Source organism: Eschrichtius robustus, chromosome 17 (genome assembly GCF_028021215.1).
Source record: "Eschrichtius robustus isolate mEscRob2 chromosome 17, mEscRob2.pri, whole genome shotgun sequence".
Classification (NCBI taxonomy): Eukaryota; Metazoa; Chordata; class Mammalia; order Artiodactyla; family Eschrichtiidae; genus Eschrichtius; species Eschrichtius robustus.
In genome coordinates, this window is record NC_090840.1 from 2,807,055 (window position 1) to 2,825,416 (window position 18,362).

Below are 18,362 nucleotides of genomic sequence, written 5' to 3' on the forward strand. Positions count from 1 at the left end.
AAATACATACTACATACTATATTAGTTGACATATATAGTCAACTAATGTTTGACAAAAGTGTCAATACACAATGAGGAAAGGAGAGTCTCTTCAATAAATGGTGCTGGGAAAACTGGATATTCACATGCAAAAGAATGAAATTAGACCCTTATGCACAAAAATCAACTCAAAATAAAAGATTTAAATGTAAGATCTGAAACTGTAAAACCCCTAGAAAAAAAAATAGGGAAAATCTCCTTGAAATTTGTCTTGTCAGTGATTTTTTGGATTTAAAACCAAAAGTACAGGCAACAAAAGCAAAAATAAACAAGTGGGACTACACCAGATTAAAAGGTTTCTGCCCAGCAAAGGAAACAATCAACAGAGTGAGTAGACAACACACAGAATGGGAGAAAATATTTGCAAATCATATATGTGATAAGGGGTTAATATCCAAAACATGTAGGGAACTCATACAACTCAATAGCAAAAATAAATAACCTGATTTTAAAATGGGCAAATGATCATTTTTTCCAAAGAAAACATACAAATGGCCAACGGGTACATGAAAAGATGCTCAGCATCACTAATCAGCAGGGAAATGCAAAGCAAAACCACAATGAGATGTCACCTCCCACCTGTCAGAATTACTATTATCGAAAAACAAGAGATAAAAGTCTCGGCGAGGATGTGAAGAAAGGGAACCCTTGTGCACTGTCGGTGGGAATGTAAGTTGGTGCAGCCGCTATGGAAAACAGTGTGAAGGTTCCTCAAAAAATTAAAAAATAGAACTATCATATGATCCAGCAATTCCACTTCTTGTTCTATAGTCAAAGGAAATGAAATGAAATCAGTTATCTCAAAGAGATATGTACACCCCCATGTTCATTGCAGCATTATCCACAGTACTCAAGATAAGGAAACAACCTAAGTGTCCAACAAGGAATGAATGGATAAAAAAAGAAGTGATACATATACATACACAATGGAATCTTATTCAGCCTTAAAAAGAAGGAAATCCTGCCATTTGTGACAACATGGATGAACCTGGAAGACATTATGATAAGTGAAATAAGCCAGACACAGAAAGAAAATTCCGATCTCATTTATTTGTGGAATCTAAAAATCTTGAACCCACAGTAACAGAGAGTAAATGCTGGTTACCAGAGGCTGGGGTGGGGGAAATGGGGAGATGCTGGTCAAAGGGTACATTCAGTTGTAAGGTGAATAATTCTGGAGACCTAATGTACAGCCCTGGTGACTGTAGTTAATAAAATACTATACAGTTGAAAGCAGCTAAAAGAGTAGATCCCAAGTGTTCTCACCACAGGAGAGGAAACAAGGTAACTATGTGAGGCGATGGATACATTAATTAGCTTGATTGTGGTGATCATCGCACCATGTATACATATGTCGAAACATCACATTGTGTACACCTTAAATATACACAGTCACACTTCAGTAAAGCTGGGAAAAAATGTACCAGGCATAAAAGGAACAGGGAAAAGTGATCCATTACTAAGAGATAAATTAATTAAGAAGAACAGATTCAGAAATGTCGGAGATGATGGGATTAGCAGATAGGAACACTGAAATAACTATTTTAAATGTTTCTTATATTCAAGAATCTAGAGGGAAACAGGAGCATAATTTAGCGAGAAAAGGAAGATATAAAGAAGACCCATGCAGAATTTCTGGTGATCAAAAAACACCACATCTGAAATGAAAAATACATTGGGTGAATATAAAGGATACTACTGTGATAATTCCTCAGTGTATCATTCTAACCACGAAATATAAGTCGTTGGACCATCTTTGTTCATAAACACAGAAGCTCTCCAGTGGCTCCACAAACAAAAAAAGCACAATGTTAATGGTACTTTTAGGCTGGACCGTCCGAGCCATCCCTGTGCCAGGAACCCTAGTCTCCCTCCAGGTTCACGGACATGTATGCTACGTAATATTGAGACACACTTGCCTACGCGTGTCAGAATCCACGAATTTAATTAAAGTTATGATGTGAACAAAGAGTGCCCATTAGACAAGAAAAATTTGGTCTTGGCAAGTGATATTTGCCTCAATTTGCTTAATTAGATCAGTACTTTTAAAACAATTTGTAAAGCATCGGATTAAAGGCCTGAATTTCAAAGGATTTAGCAGAAGCCACAATCATGGTTTCAAACAAATCATCTGCAAGAAATTGGAGGCTGAAAATAGCAATTAGCAGCCCACAGAAAAAAAATTTAATGGAGACCGTTTCTATCAATTGAATAACCATGTCTAACATGGCTTGGCTTGAATCGCGGGTAACTTAACCTTCACCAAATTTCTCAAAGTGGAAGCAAACTGCCCCTCTTGTTGATTTCAAATAAAAATTAATCCCAGGTGCAAAAATATGGTGTCATTTTGGCTTTGAGGGGAAAGCAACAAAGGAGGCAGGGCTGGCAAAGCTCAGTCCTCGCTGGGCTTCTCATCCTCACGCTGTAAAAAAGTCCACGCAGCCCTCTATGTACGGGGTCAGTCAGAGCCACTGACTCAAGACATCTACTTGCAGTTAAAGTTATAATTCAAAAGCCCATTGAAAATGTAGTTTATTAAATAGCTTAATCCGTAACCTTGACCATTCCTCTTCCTAAAAGAGAAAAGAAATATTTGAGGGGAAAGTAATTCTGTGGAGGAGGTGATTTTTTTTAATTTTACTGGAAAATAAAGACTATTCTCTGGTTTATGCCAAAACTTGTTTCAGAGGCTTTCAGAGGACGGAGGGGCCGCCTCACTGTCATCAAGCAGCTTCCTACCTGACATCCCTCTAATCCATCCTTCAGGGTTTTCCTGACTCACTGATCACCGTTATTCATAAGACCCTGAGATCCTCCCAAATCCTGAAGTCTCTTCGGACTCAGAGAAAGAGTGAAAGGGTTCAGTAAGCCTAATGCATCTCCGTTTAAAAAAATAACGTGCATGTCCCTATTTTTTCCTACTGCTCTCCCCTCACTCACTGCCTCACAGATAATAGATCCAAAGAGTAGTCATTATAGACACTGACACAGAAGTTCTCTTCCTACAAGTGTCAAGTGCAAAACCGATGAACTATTAATATAATGAGGAACCTTAAATCAAAACTGAAACCAACTTATGTCTCCCAAGATGAGGACGGGACTTAGACCGTGCAGACGCCCACCGCTTTCCAGAGCTATGAAGCTGTTCTTGGGGCACATTCTTTACGCTCAAAGAATGTCTCTTTAGGATGTCTCTTTAGGATAAAAGCCCTGTGTGGGTTCCTGCTGGTGTTTGGGGGGAGGGATGGGGGACACAGAGTCATCTTGTTCACCGTCGGTTTCCTGTGAGCAGCCCCGGCCCGAGGCTGCTCTGCGGCCGTTGGTCTCATAAGGACCCACAGGATGTGTATGTACTGTGAGTCATTTTGAAGACAATTTTCCAGGCAAATGAATATGAGGTACAATAAAGACATAGACGTAGAGAATAGACTTGAGGACACAGGGAGGGGGAAGGGTAAGCTGGGACGAAGTGAGAGAGTGACATGGACATATATACACTACCAAACGTAAAACAGATAGCTAGTAGGAAGCAGCCGCATAGCACAGGGAGATCAGCTCGGTGCTTTGTGACCATCTAGAGGGGTGGGATAGGGAGGGTGGGAGGGAGGGAGACACAAGAGGGAGGGGATACGGGGATATATGTATACGTATAACTGATTCACTTTGTTATACAGCAGAAACTAACACACCATTGTAAAGCAATTATACTCCAATAAAGATGTTAAAAAAAAATATGAGGTGCATATATTAACTGCATCGAAATATCAAGCAGGAAAAGGCATTTAAGACCATATTTTCAAATACATCTATATTTTGCATCTTGGCTGAATATGTTTACTTGAATAATTGACAGGCATTTTTTAACTGAATAAGCCCAATTCCCACTCCTGAATCACACACCCCATCCCCTCAATCTGCTCCCCCAGTATTCCCTGTTCCAGGAAATGCAATTCCATTATTCCAAACCTTCCCTGTCATCCTTGTTTTGTCTCCCCTTAAACCTCAATCCGAGGCATCAGCAAACACTGTCGGGTTTTATTTTTTTATTTTATTTTTTTATTATTTATTTATTTGGCTGTGTTAGGTCTTCATTGCTGCGCGCGGGCTTTCTCTAGTTGAGGCAAGCGGGGGCTACTCTTCCTTGCAGTGTGCAGGCTTCTCATTGCGGTGGCTTCTCTTGTTGCAGAGCACCAGCTCTAGGCGCGTGGGCTCAGTAGTTGTGGCGCGTGGGCTCAGTAGTTGTGGTGCATGGGTTTAGTTGATCTGCGGCATGTGGGATCTTCCCAGACCAGGGCTCGAACCCGTGTCCCCTGCATTGGCAGGCAGATTCTTAACCACTGCGCCACCAGGGAAGCCCTGTCTTGTCATTTCTTAGAGACCCCTCCTGCTATCTCATCCTGCTGTCCCAGAAGAAAACACCATTAATCTTCAAACACCTGCCTCCTGGTTTGATTACGTTTCAAGACATCAGAGGCAGGAACTGCTTGGCGATCAGAAACTATTCTGTCTGCTACACCAGGAGCCCCCAAATCAAGGGGGATGTTATGTTTTATTAGTAGACGCAGAGGCACTCACCTCAGGAAACGATCTCCATTCCCTCAAGGATTGTGAGCAGGTTACGTTTCCCATTATCTCCATGTATAGACCAGAAGAGTGGGCAGCGCCCCTGAAATCACTGTTTCTGAAATTCTGCTGAATGACCACCACTTCCTTCCCTTCCCCAGGCTTGTTCCCGTTGTCTGGGTCTAGTTCCTCCAGTGGTCACTGTTTGAACGTGCAATAATCTACGTTTAAGCTCCATTTCTTGACTTTCCAGCATTAGATTCACCGTGAAAAATCACCAGTTTTGCATATTACAGTTCCTCCACCTCCTCTCCCACCCCTCCCTAACTTTGATTAAATAAACCATTATTTTATGTTCTTGTTTCTTTTAAATAGTTGTATGCTTAATTCTGTTCTTTGATTAATGAGCTTTAAAGACTGACTTTTGTCTCACCTTTTTTTGTGGGCCCTTATTCTTTCCTATACATTTTAGAATCAGTTTTCCCAGTGTCCTCAAATATCTGCTGGGATTTTATTTGAAACTGAATTGAATATATAATTTGGAAAAATTTACGTTTTTATCATTATTAGTTATCCTATCCATGAGTATACTATAAATCTTTTTCGAGTCTCTCTAAAATGCTTTTAAACAGTTTTTAATTTCCCCCCTAAAGGTATGGCTCATTCTTTGCTAGGTAATCTTCTACAAACACTGCAGTTGTATTGCTATTTCTATTGAAAACATCTCAGTCATTCTTCTAGATGATCAAGAGTGGTGTGTATGATCACGATTGATTTTCGTGGGTTCGCTTACGTCTGGAAATCTGGCTGAATTTTTTTCTTGATTTTTCGAAGTAGATCAAGTTAGCAGCAAATAAGGACCATTTTCTCACTTCCTTCCAATCTTTTTATAGCTTATTTCTTTTCTTGGCCCAAATGTCTGGGAACTTGTTAAATGGTAACAGTAATAAAAAGGAGGATAAGAAGGGAAAAAAAGGAAGAGGAACAGAGAAGGAGAAGAAGAAAGAAGAGTTCAGGTTATTTTCCAGACACTAATCTCAGCACTTTATTGAAATTAATGAGCTTGGTCTTCTGAACCTTGTGATGGAAGGTACTACTGTGCTTCCCATTTTAAAGGAGAAGAAAATGAGATGCAGAGATTTAGGGAAATTGCCCCAGGTCTGGAGCTAGCAAGTCCCCTCTCTGGGGGACAGAAGACATTGTTATTTTGCTTCCAACATTGAGGAGTCCTTGGACTTTTAAATTAAGGGTGAGCTCTTGTGTATTTGAATGTTCTTGTGTAGATTTTTTAAAAATCTTTACTTCAGGAATATCTCCAGAATTCTCTTTTGCTCCCCATCATTCAGTGAGTGTCCAAATATTTTTTAATTATTATTTTTCATGCCATTGTATTTATCTGTCCTTTGTGATCACAGCTGTTTTGTCAAAAGTATCAAATTCTCTTGACCTATATAAGTGATTCTCATTTCTAAGATTTTCCTTTTAAGTTCCAGTTCTTTTCTGAACTCTGCCAGCTCATTTCACATTTTCTTCCACTGTTTTTCATCTCGTCTTGTTAAATAAGGACAAACTATAATTTTTCTATATTGTGGAGAAATATCAAGTATCCACACTTTAGCAGTTTTCTTTCATATGTGTTCTTGAAATGGTTTTTGCTTTGTAAATTTCTGTGTTTTTTTTTTCCTTTTGGTATCTAGGTCCCAGGCTAGGTTTTGGTCCAATTTTTATTCATAGCTTATGGTATCCATTACTCTTAGCCAAGCTATTTGCTTTGAGAGGGAAAAAAAGGGAGTGATCTCAGGGGGCAGGAAGCCTCAGTTAGAGGGTCTGCTCTGCTCTTCCTGCCCCCCCATGGTGACAGCAGGCTGCTCACCCTCGTGAAGGCCCATGTGCCTTGATGCATAGGCCTTGAACTGATGCACGTACGTGCATGATGTACGCACCGTGAACAGCGGCCCCAAAGCTGATTGGCACCTCGGAGCCTGTTCCTTCTAAAGACGTCTTTGGGGTTTCTGCCTGCCCCAGGCCCCTCTACTCTGGGCTGGCAGGGGGGGTCAGGAACCCTGCAGATTCTAGGGGCCCCTGACCCTGCTGGCCCGTGGAAGGGTCATGGATTACACCCGTCCGATCAGTGCCACCTCCTGCCGGAAAATGTGACCTAACACGAACTTTCAGAAATATGCTTCCACTCCGCGTGTCTCCCTTCATTCTGCCCAAACTCTACTGCATTTGTCAGATATTTTCATGACTTAGGACTTCAGGTTATGAAAACTGAGATTTTCTTCTTTGTTCACCATCTCTTTCTTGCTTTTATTCATTTGGGGGCCATAAATAGCGTTGCTCTGCTATTTCCAACCAGAATGCCTCGAAATATCTACCTCTCTGTCCAGTTTTCTCCATGTCTCCTGCTGTCACTGGAGCTTCAGCCGCCAGCCCAGCAAATGGGCACCCGTGTCCCCTCCAGCCCCGCCCTCCCACTGTCCACTCACAATAGAGTGGTCTTGTCTTCAAATGTTAGACGGAGCCCATCACATCCCAGATTAAAACCTTTCTCAGAGTCTTGCTCTTACATACATGCTTCCTCCACACCCCGCCGCCCCCGGCCTAGGGCTCTGTGCCCTCTCCCCTCTGCGCCCCGCACCATGTCCTCTTCCCATCACACTGGACCACCCTCGCTTCCCCAAACCTGCCCAGCCCTCTCGTGCCCTTCCCTCCAGCTGAGACAGCCTCCCTGCCCCTTTCACCTGACTGATTCCCACTCGCAAACTTCAAACCACAAATGGCGCCTCCTCCAGGAAGCCTTCCCTGACTGTTCCCCGGTAGACAGGTGGCTGAGTGCGACTGTCCTGTGACGATCTTGATAACCTTCTACCTGAGGGCCTACAGCAGGGACTGGCAAGTTGTGAGTAATTAGCAAACACGTTTATTAGGATGGAATGAGCGGGCAATATACCAAGCCCTGAAGACACAGATGTAGAAAGATGAAGATTATTTTCCTCAAGGGGTTCCATACTGGTGATACAAAATATAGATTATACAACATCTGACATGGAAAACTGTGGCAAAGATCAAGACGCATTTTCTTTTTATAGTAGTTGCATCTGACATATCCTAATGTAATAAAGGAGGACATTAGAAATAATACTTCTACTGGGAAAGCGAAATAAATGTGCTCAGTAAATCTAAATAAGAACTTAATGTCCCAGACTGACTGCGACTCTCCAGCCAAGGGCAGTCAGCCTCCAGAAGCCCTCCTGAGCTCTGTCCTTCCCAGGTGTGTGTCCACTACGCCTTGCACAGAGCAGTATAATGCAGTGACTTCGTTCCTTGTCCCCAAACACCCTTTTAACGAATGTACCGTTTTCAAACTATGTTTAATGGCAGACCTTTGGTGGCTAAGAATCTAGAAACTCACATTCCATCATGGAGGCTTATTTGCACGGATTTTAAAAATTAAGGTCAACTGCAACTAAAAGGGTCCCAGTACGATGCCCTCGTACAGCACCAAACAAACACCCGTGGAAATTGCCTGCTACCACATTGGCCCAGGTGTGGGCTCTGCTTCTTGCCAATTTGTTGGGACTCCTCTTAACCCTGTAAGTATAAGTTGACTATTTGATTCAGAACATGCACTAACCTCAGAAAAAGAGAGGAACCCAAACATTTAGCTTCAGTAGCATCTATTTAAGATGCCCCCATCACAGTTTCTTTCAACTTCCCATAAAATAACTACAGGAAAAAAAGAAAATAAAATATAAAAATTTATGCTATTTCTAAAACCTAGTTCCAGAATCTTAGAAGTCTTTTCACGAAAAAGACTTATTTTTCCACTTTAAAAGTAAGGTTGATGAAAGCAACCTGAAAGCATACACACACGAGCACACGCACACAACACAAAGGCTGGTGGATAGAGAGCTCTCGGAAGGCACATCGCAACCTCTTTTCTCCCTAAGGCCACACCCATGTAGGCTCCCTGAATTTGTGATAAAGAAAAAAATTCTCTATACATCTATGTAGGGAGAAAATGATTACAGGGAAATATCCACTTTGTTTTTAAAGAGTTATAAAGCCAAATATTATCATTAGCTGTGTTATCTCTCATGTGTGACACTAACAGATAAAATTCTAAGGAAGGGCTTACAATCTGACAACTCTACTCCTAGATACATACCCAAGAGAAATGAAAACATATCTACACAAAACACCTGTACACAAATTTCATAGCAGCATTATCATAATAGCCAAAAAGTATAAAACCCAAATGTCTATCAACAGATGAATGGAAAACAAGATTTGGTCTTTCCATACAATGGAATATTATTCAGCCATAAAAAGGAATGAAATATTCATACAAGCTACAACATGGATGAATCTTGCAAACATGCTAAGTGAAAGAAGCCAGGTATAAAAGGTCATATATTGTATGATTTCATTTTGATAAAATGTTCAGAATAAGGAAATCTGTAGGGACAGAAACTAAATTATAAGTCACCAGAGGCTGGGGGGAGGGGAAGGCAGAGTGACTACACATAGGTATAGGGTTTCTTTAGGGGCTGTCGGAAATGTTCTGGAGTTAAATAGTATTAGATTAAAAAAAAAAAAAAGAAATTGGATATTCAGAAAGATATTGTTATTGGTCCAAAGTCACACAGCTGGTTGGTAGCAGAGCCAAAACTATGAAATAAATGTTTATTCCTACCATGGCTAAAAACATTGCTTATTTAAGTTTTATTATACATCATTCTATATTAAATCCAAATGGTACTTTTAATAAATAAATAGTATTAGATACTGCTGATGGTGCACAACTTTGTGAATATACTCAAAACCACTGATTTGCACACCTTAACAGGATGAATCTTATGGTATGTGAATAATATCTCAATTTTAAAAAAAGAAAAGGCTTAGAAAGTATATTCCTGATGTGTTCTTGAGAAAAAAACATTGGAAATATATTCCAACCAATTAAGATACAAATAAAATACAAGAACTAGATTTCCTAGTATTAGAAAATTATTAGAAATCTGGTTATTAAATAGGGTAATAAGCAGAACAAGATCTTGGTCATCCTCTGAAGTGAGGTAATGGCGTCCTGTACCTGCACAGGAAGACTTCCTCCTTTCCTCGCCCTCCCACTCACCCCACCCCCTGCCATGCACCCAGGCTAAGGATTAGTATGTAAAACCTTCCCTTAGTACCACTACAAGCATCAGAGTCTGTGAGAATGATCTGTTGATAGATCAGAAAACACTGATCTAAGAAAAACAATAATGAATTTTGGTGCTCCTTTTTCCCCCCCCAAATAACAGCAGTCATGTACAGACCTCTATGCCTAAAAGCCATGCTCCTTTAGCCACCCTCCACGCTCTGGCCTCACTGTTCTCTTTGACCTAAGCCTCTTTGACTCCTGGGTTGGAGACCCAGGAGATCATTAAGGGTGAAACAATCTAATAACCTCAATGAGAAGCATGGGGGGGGGGGTCACTCCCTGTGACTTACCCCTATCAACATTATCGCAGTCTTTTCTCAATCAGTAGCCTGGAGGGTTTTTGTAGGTCATTTCCACATTGGCAGATGTGGTTGATGGTTTTTCCAGGCATCAGTTTTTTTAATTGAGATATACTTGTCCTATAACGTTCTATTAGTTTCAGGTGTTGATATTTCATCCCATCATGGTAACTGGGATGCAGTGGAGGGTAGGAAGATGTTGAGCAGGAAGGTCGCTCTCCAGGTGGAAACTGGCAGCAGCATGAGTACGATAATAAAGCCATGGTTCCAAGAAAAGGCAAATTGTTCCCAGATGCCTATTTACCTCTAGTGGGACGGGAAGGCAGGAACACTCAGCAGAGATATGAAAAATATAAAGAGAATTAAATGGAAATTCCAGAGCTGTTTTCAGTTCTGAAATTTAAAAAAAAATACTGAATGAGCTGAACAGCAGAATGGAGGTGACAGAATAAAGTGTCAATTAACTTGAAAACATATCAATAGAAATTACCTAATCAAAAAAAAAAAAAAAAAGAGAGAGAGAGAGAGGGACAAAAAAATGATAATAGAGCCTCAAAGGCCAGTGGGACAATATCCAAAATTCTAATATACTATAATAGCATATTATACAACTTCAGAAAGACAGGACAGAGAGTGTGGCAGAACAATATTTGAAGAAATAATGGCCAGAAAATTTCTCAACTTGGTGAAAGACATGAATGTAGAGATTCAAGAAGCTCAGTGTACCCGAAGCAGGATAAATACATACAAAGCCATGCCTCGTTGCATATCGCCAATTTGCCAAAAAACAAAGACAAAGAGGAAATCTTGAGAGCAGCCAGAGAAAAACAACACATTACATACTAGGGAACAATGTTTGAATAATCACTGACTTCTCATCAGAAACTAAGGAAGCCAAAAAACAGTGGGATAACATCTTTTAAGTGAGAAAAAACTGTCAAACCACTGAAAATATCCTCTAAGAATGAAGAAAAAATAAAGCATTAATGAGGAAGAAGGAAGAGGAAGAGAAGCAGATGGGGAGGAGGAGGAGGAGGCCAAAAGCTAAGGATCCTCTGACAGCAAACATGTGCTACAAGATACTCTACAGAAGGTTACTCAGGCTAAAGAGAAATAATACCAGAGGAAACTCAGATGCCCAGAAACAGTAAAAATCTAGGTAAATATAAAAGAACTTTTAAATTCTCACTTTTTAAAACAATACATTTTATTGTTTAAAGCAAAAATTATAACACCATTTAGTGGGACTTATAATGTATGTAAATGTAATCATATGACAACTACAGCATAAATCATAGCAGGGTGATGGGAAATAGTCCTAAGTGGTTATAAAGTTTCTACGTTTCATGAAGTCTACAATTCTAGTTCTAAGTAGATTGTGGAAAGTTAAGAAGATACATCCCTAGAACAACCATTTAAAAAAAAAAAAACCACACAGATACGTAAAGATTAAAAAAACTTAATAGACAAATTAAAATGGAATTCTAACAAATATTCAAAAGCCCCAAAGAAGGCAAGAAAGGAGGAACAAAGGAATAGAAAACATAGAAGATTAAATAATACATTATTAAGAAAGATGTGATTATAATTACATTTAAAGTTATTGGATTAACCACACCAACAAAAAGGCAGAAATTGTCAGAAAACAAAAATAGCAAGACCAATTATATGCTGTCTCAGGAAGCAATCTATAAAAATAAAGACCCAGATAGGTTAAATGTCAGTGGATAGAAAAAGACATCCCATACGAACAATAAGCTTAAGAAGGCTGGATTAACTATATTGACATCACATTAAACATACTTCAAGACAGAAAGTATTGGAACTTCCCGGGCAGTCCAGTGGTTATGACTTTGCCTTCCAATGCAGGGGGTGCAGGTTCGATCCCTGGTAGGGGATCTAAGATCCTGCATGCCTCATGGCCAAAAAACCAAAACTTAAAAAAAAGAAAAAAGAACAGAAGCAATATTATAACAAATTAAATAGATACAAAAAAAAAAAAAAGACAAAGTATTAACAGAGATAAAGAGGGACATTTTATAATGATGGAAGAGTCAATTCATCAGGAAGATAGACAATCATAAATGTGTTATGTGCCTAGTACAAAATTTTTAAATGCATAAATCAAAAATTGACAGAGGTAAAAGGAGAAATAGATAATTCTATCTATAACTATACTTAAAAATTTTAACACTCTTCTCTTGCAAATTGATAAAAACAATTAGACAAAATGTAAGTACACAGGTGATCTGAAGATTATCAACCATATGTCCTGATTGATATTTATAGCACAATTACAGGATATGCATTCTTTTCAAGTGCACATAGTACATGGAAAAAAAAAAAAAAAAGGCCATACGCAGGGCCATAAAACCAGTCTAAACAGATTTAAAAGGTTTAAAGTCCCAAAGAGAATGTTGTCTGATCACAAGAGAATATAATTGGAAATCAATAAGATAATTAGGAAATCCTTACATATTTAAAAATCAAACAGCACACTTCTCAATGATCCATTGATCAAAGAATAAATCACAAGGGAAATTAGAAAATATTTCTAACTAAATCAGAATAAAAAATGTAAAGATTGGTTAGATGTCACTAAACTGTTTAGAGAGAAATTTGTAGCTTTACATGCCTATATTAAAAAGAAGAAAGTTCTAAAATCAATGACCAAGTTTCCACTCTATGAAAGGTAAAAGTAAGCCCAGTGTAAATAGGAAAAAGGAAATAATGAAGAGGAGAAATCAATAGATTTTTTTTTAAAGAGAGAAAAAAAAATAGAGAAATTAACAAAGTCAAAAGATGGTTCTCTGGAAAGACCAACAAAATTGATACACTAGATTGAACAAGAAAAGGAAAAAGAGAAAGAATACAAATTTTCAACATCGGCAAAAGATGTAATTGATGCAGTTGCTACAAACATTAAAAGATAATTATAACATTATGAACAGCTTTATGCCACTAAATATGAAAACACAGGTGAAATAGAAAATTTCTTTGAGAAATACATTTTCCAAAAATTAACACAAAAATGAAACAGAAAATCTGAATAGCCCTATAGTTATTTAAGAAAATAAATTTCTTTTTTTAAGAAAATTCCAGGGTCAGATTATTTCTCTGGTAAATTACAATACAATCGGATATAAACTCTTTCAGAAAACAGAAGAGGTATTTTGCAGCTCATTATATATGGTGAGTATAACCCTAATCCTCAAATCTGACAGAGAGATTACAAAAGAAAAAAGAAAATTGCAGACCAATAACTTTCATGAAAATAGATGCAAATATACCTTACAAAATTATCAAATTGAACCCAGCAATTGTGACCAAGTAGCATTAGTCCCAGTAATGCAAGATCAATTTAACATTTGAGAATCAATGTAAGCCATCACATTAGTAGAATAAGATTGAAAACCATATGATCACTTTAATAGACATACAAAAAATATTTGACAAAAAAATCAATTTTTTATTTTTAAAAAATACCCAGCAAACCAGGATAAAAGGAAACTTCCTCAATCTAATAAAGGGGTTCTTAAAGGAACCTATAGCTAAAACCGAACTTAATGGTGAAACACTGAATACTATCTTCCGAAGATCAGGAACAAAACAAGAATGCCTACTCTTTCTACTTCTATTCAACATTGTACTAGAGATGCTAGCCATGGCAGAGGCAAAAAGAAATAAAAGGCATAAAGATCAAAAAGAAAGAAAAACAGTATTTACACAAAACACGATTGTTTTTACAGAAAAATCCAGCAATTACTGAACTAATAAGTGATATTAACAAGGTTGCAGGATACCAGGTCAATATATAAAAATCAAATGCATTTTATATACTAACAGAAAACAAATAAAAACTAAATTTTTAAAAATCCAATTATAATACCACCAAAAATATGAAATAATAAGGAATGAATTAAACAGAAAATGGACAAAACCTCTACATTTAAAACTTCAGAATACTGTTAAAGTAAAATTAAAGAAATGAAGAGATATGCCATGTTCAAGAATTGCAAAACTCAATACTATATGATGTCAATTCTCCTCCAAATTGATCTGTCAAGTCAAAAGAGTCATAACATAATCCTAGCAGGCTTTTTGTGTGTGTGTGTGTTAAATTTGACAGACTGACTGTAAAGTTTTTATAGAAATGATAAAGGACCTAAAATGTCTAAAGCAATCTTGTAAAACAATAACCAAGTTGGAGGACTCACAACCATCTGACTGCAAGAATTACCTTAAAGTTCCAATAATCAGGATAGCATAGCATTTAAATAAGGATCCACAAATAGATCAAAGGAAAAGAATAGAAAGCCTAGCGATAGACACACACACACACACTTAAATCGTAATCTGATTTTTTTAAATGTCACTAGAGTAATCCATTGGAGAAAGAAAATAGTCTTTTCAAAAGTGGTATTAGAGTAACTGAACGTCTTTACGGGAAAAAAGAAACTCAATCCATACCTCACACCATACACAAAAATTAACACAGGATGGGCTACAGACCCAAATGCAAAAGCTAAGACCATAAAGCCCTTAGAGGATAACGTAGAATAGCTTCCATATTTGAGGGTAGGCAAAGGGTTCTCAGTTTACAGAAAGTGATAATCATGAAAGGAAAAATAATAAATTAGACTTCATCAAAATTAAAACTTCATGTTCACAAAAAGACACCATTAAGAAAGTGAATGAGATTCTCACACTGGAAGAAAATATTCAAAAACATTTCTCTGACAAAAAAACTAGCATCTGGGATACATAAAGAATCCCTACTACCTAAGACTATGAGAACCCAATTTTTTAAATGGACAAGTTTTGAGCAGATACTTCAGAAAAGGTGTAGAGGTGACCAATGCATATGTGAAAAAGCACCCAACATCATTAGTCATCAGGGAAATACAATTAAAACCAGAATGTCTAAAATTAAAAAGATCAATAACACTAAATGCAGGTGAAGATAAGGAGCAAGTGGAACTCCTACATTGTTGGTGGGAGAGTTAATATACACATACAGATATATATTCTTGGGGGGCTATGGGGTCTTTGTTGCTGCGCAAGGGCTTTCTCTGGTTGCCGTGAACAGGAGCTACTCTTCGTTGTGGTGCGCAGGCTTCTCATTGCAGTGGCTTCTCTTGTTGTGGAGCGTGGGCTCTAGGCGTGCGGGCTTCAGTAGTTGTGGCACGTGGGCTCAGTAGTTGCGGCATGTGGGCTCAGTAGTTGAGGCTCACGGGCTCTAGAGCCCAGGCTCAGTAGTTGTGGCGCACGGGCTTAGTTGCTCCGCGGCATGTGGGATCTTCCCAGCCCAGGGCTCGAACCCGTGTCCCCTGCATTGGCAGGTGGATTCTTACCCACTGCGCCACCAGGGAAGCCCCGGGACAGTTAAATGGCATAACTACTTTGCACTGCAGACTGTCAGTTACTGATAAAACTGAACATACACCTGCTCTATGACCCAACAATTTCACACTCAGATATTTATCCAAAATAAATGCAAACAAGCATGTTAAAAGCAGTTTTTTGTTTGGAATAGCCCAAATCTGGAAACAGCCTAGGCGACCAGCCCTCAGTAAGAGAATGAATAAACAAATGGTGATATATTCATAGGATGGAATAATACTCAGCATCTAAAAAAAGAAAAGATGATACACACAACAATTTGGATGAAACTCAAGACATAATGCTAAGTGAAAAAAGCCAATACAAAAGAATACAACTTGTATGATTCCATTTATATGAATTTCTAGAACAGGCAAACCTAATCTCTGGTGGGAAAGCATCATGACAGTGATTGCCTCTGGGTGTTAGTGATGGGGATTCACGCACGGGGAAGGTGTATGAGGAACTTTCTGGGGTAAGGACAGTGTTCTTTGGGTACACAAATATATGTAAACTTTAAAAGTCAACTCATGCACACTAAAGATTTGTATATTTTATGATATGTAAATTTTACTTAAAACATAAAAAACATTATATAATATATAATGCATATTATATGTTATGTTAGATATTCTACATTACCTAATATATATTTGATATAATATTATATAAAATATAATACTTGTTTATAACAAAAATTATAAACAGATATTGAACTCTAATGATTTGAAGTATTTAGGGAGAAGTGTACAGATGTCTGCAATTTACTTTGATAGATGGAGGGACAGATAGAGGGACAGGCATGATAAAACAAGCGTAATAAAGAGTTAATGGCTGGGGCTTCCCTGGTGGCGCAGTGGTTGCGAATCTGCCTGCTAATGCAGTGGGACACGAGTTCAAGCCCTGGTCCGGGAAGATCCCACATGCCGCGGAGCAACTAGGCCCGTGAGCCACAACTACTGAGCCTGCGCGTCTGGAGCCTGTGCTCGGCAACAAGAGAGGCCGCGATAGTGAGAGGCCCGTGCACCGCGATGAAGAGTGGCCCCCACTTGCCCCAACTAGAGAAAGCCCACGCACAGAAACGAAGACCCAACACAGCCAAAAATAAATAAATAAATAATAATTTCACAATAGTTAAAAAAAAAAAAGAGTTAGCAATAGTTAAAAAAAAAAAAGAGTTAATGGCTGAATCTCAGTTGTGGGTAAATAGCCTTTTACTGTAAAGTTCTTTCAACTTTGTGATATGCTTGCAGTTTTTCAAAATAAAAACATAAGCTCACGAAAAAAACTGGAACTATTTTTTCTGCTGCTACTAGAAAAAAAAAAAGATTCATCCCCTGAAAGATACATAGATCCTTGGATCAAACCAGAGTCTTATACATCTAAAAAGAGCCTTATCAAAATAGCAGACAGACTATCCTATGGTCTCTCCCTAGAACCGGCATTGTGCTCTGAACGACTGAAGCATGTTATGAGAAACGTGTAAGAAATCGTTACTGTAAATATTATAAGGATGTATTGATCCCACAGACCAGTGTCATTCAGTGTCCAAATTATGAGAACCCAAGATAGCCATCCCACTGATTTCATTTTCAGGAAAAGCTTTACTTATCCTTAGTGCCTGGTTTATTTTTATATGGATAGTGTAAATATGATAACTATTTGCCAACAGGAAGCTCAAAGCCAAATTTGTCCTGCACTTCAAGCAGTGACCCCGGGACTTCCACGGTGGTCCAGTGGTTAGGACTCCACACTTTCACTGCCAGGGCCGGGGTTCAATCCCTGGTTGGGGAACTGAGATCCGGAAGGCCATGGGGCATGGCCCCCAAAAAAGTGATAATTAGTACTCTTAGATAAGCACCCTGGAATCATAAAACTTCTTTTCCCTTCCCCATATTTTCTAACTGCATTTTTTAAAACTACAGTCGGTGTCTCATTGTAATGGACCCTATCTTTTTTTTTTAAGGTGAGGCAGTTGTTTCCTTATTACTCAGATTAGCCCCTATAATAGTTTCTGTCTTGAACACAATCATTAGTGATCGCCATCTAATTTGTTTACCACTAGTATCTCTCTGTTCAACTAGTTCTATATCTCTGATACTATATTTTATGTTTTATAACCATAAAAATAATTTCAGGCACCTCTTCGAAGTAACTAAAATAAATCAAGGACAGGCTCATTTTAAAGAAATCAGGAAATATTTCAGCCAGGGACTCTGGAGCCTCTGCCTAAGCAGGAAAGATATGAAATGTTAACAGAAGGTCATCCTCTGCTGACTCCCTGGAATCCAACCAAATATAAATTTATTTGATCACCAGCATTGAGCAACCCATTATTCTGCTATCTCCATAACAGATGAAGAAAAGAGTGGATTTACGGTTTACTAGTAATGAGTGTAGGTGATCATGCACCACAAGGGTCTTTACCAACTAGTTTTGTGAATTATTGTTTTAGGGAAAAGGCAGTCACCTCACACCGTTTCTTCCGTAGAAGACAGAAGATATTTTTTATCACAAACTTTACGTGGATTATGGGACAGATATTTCACCATCAGAGTCAAAAAATAAACAGAACTCATAAGAGAATTTTATGGTATCAAAAAAATAACAATAATTGTTTACAAACAGACAGTTAACTTCATCCCTTTAGCAATAATGCTTTGAATGTCTGTTTTTCACGCAACACGGCATCACTTCAGGATAGCTAGCGATGGAAAAACACTTTTAAAGAAGACAACACAATATATGTCCCAAGAGGTTCTTAAATTTAGGTGAGCAGCCCAAACACAAATCCATGAAATGTCCAGGGCCACATGTGAAGAGACACACAACCAGAGGTGGTGAGGGGCTCTGAGTTTGAAGCACAAGGT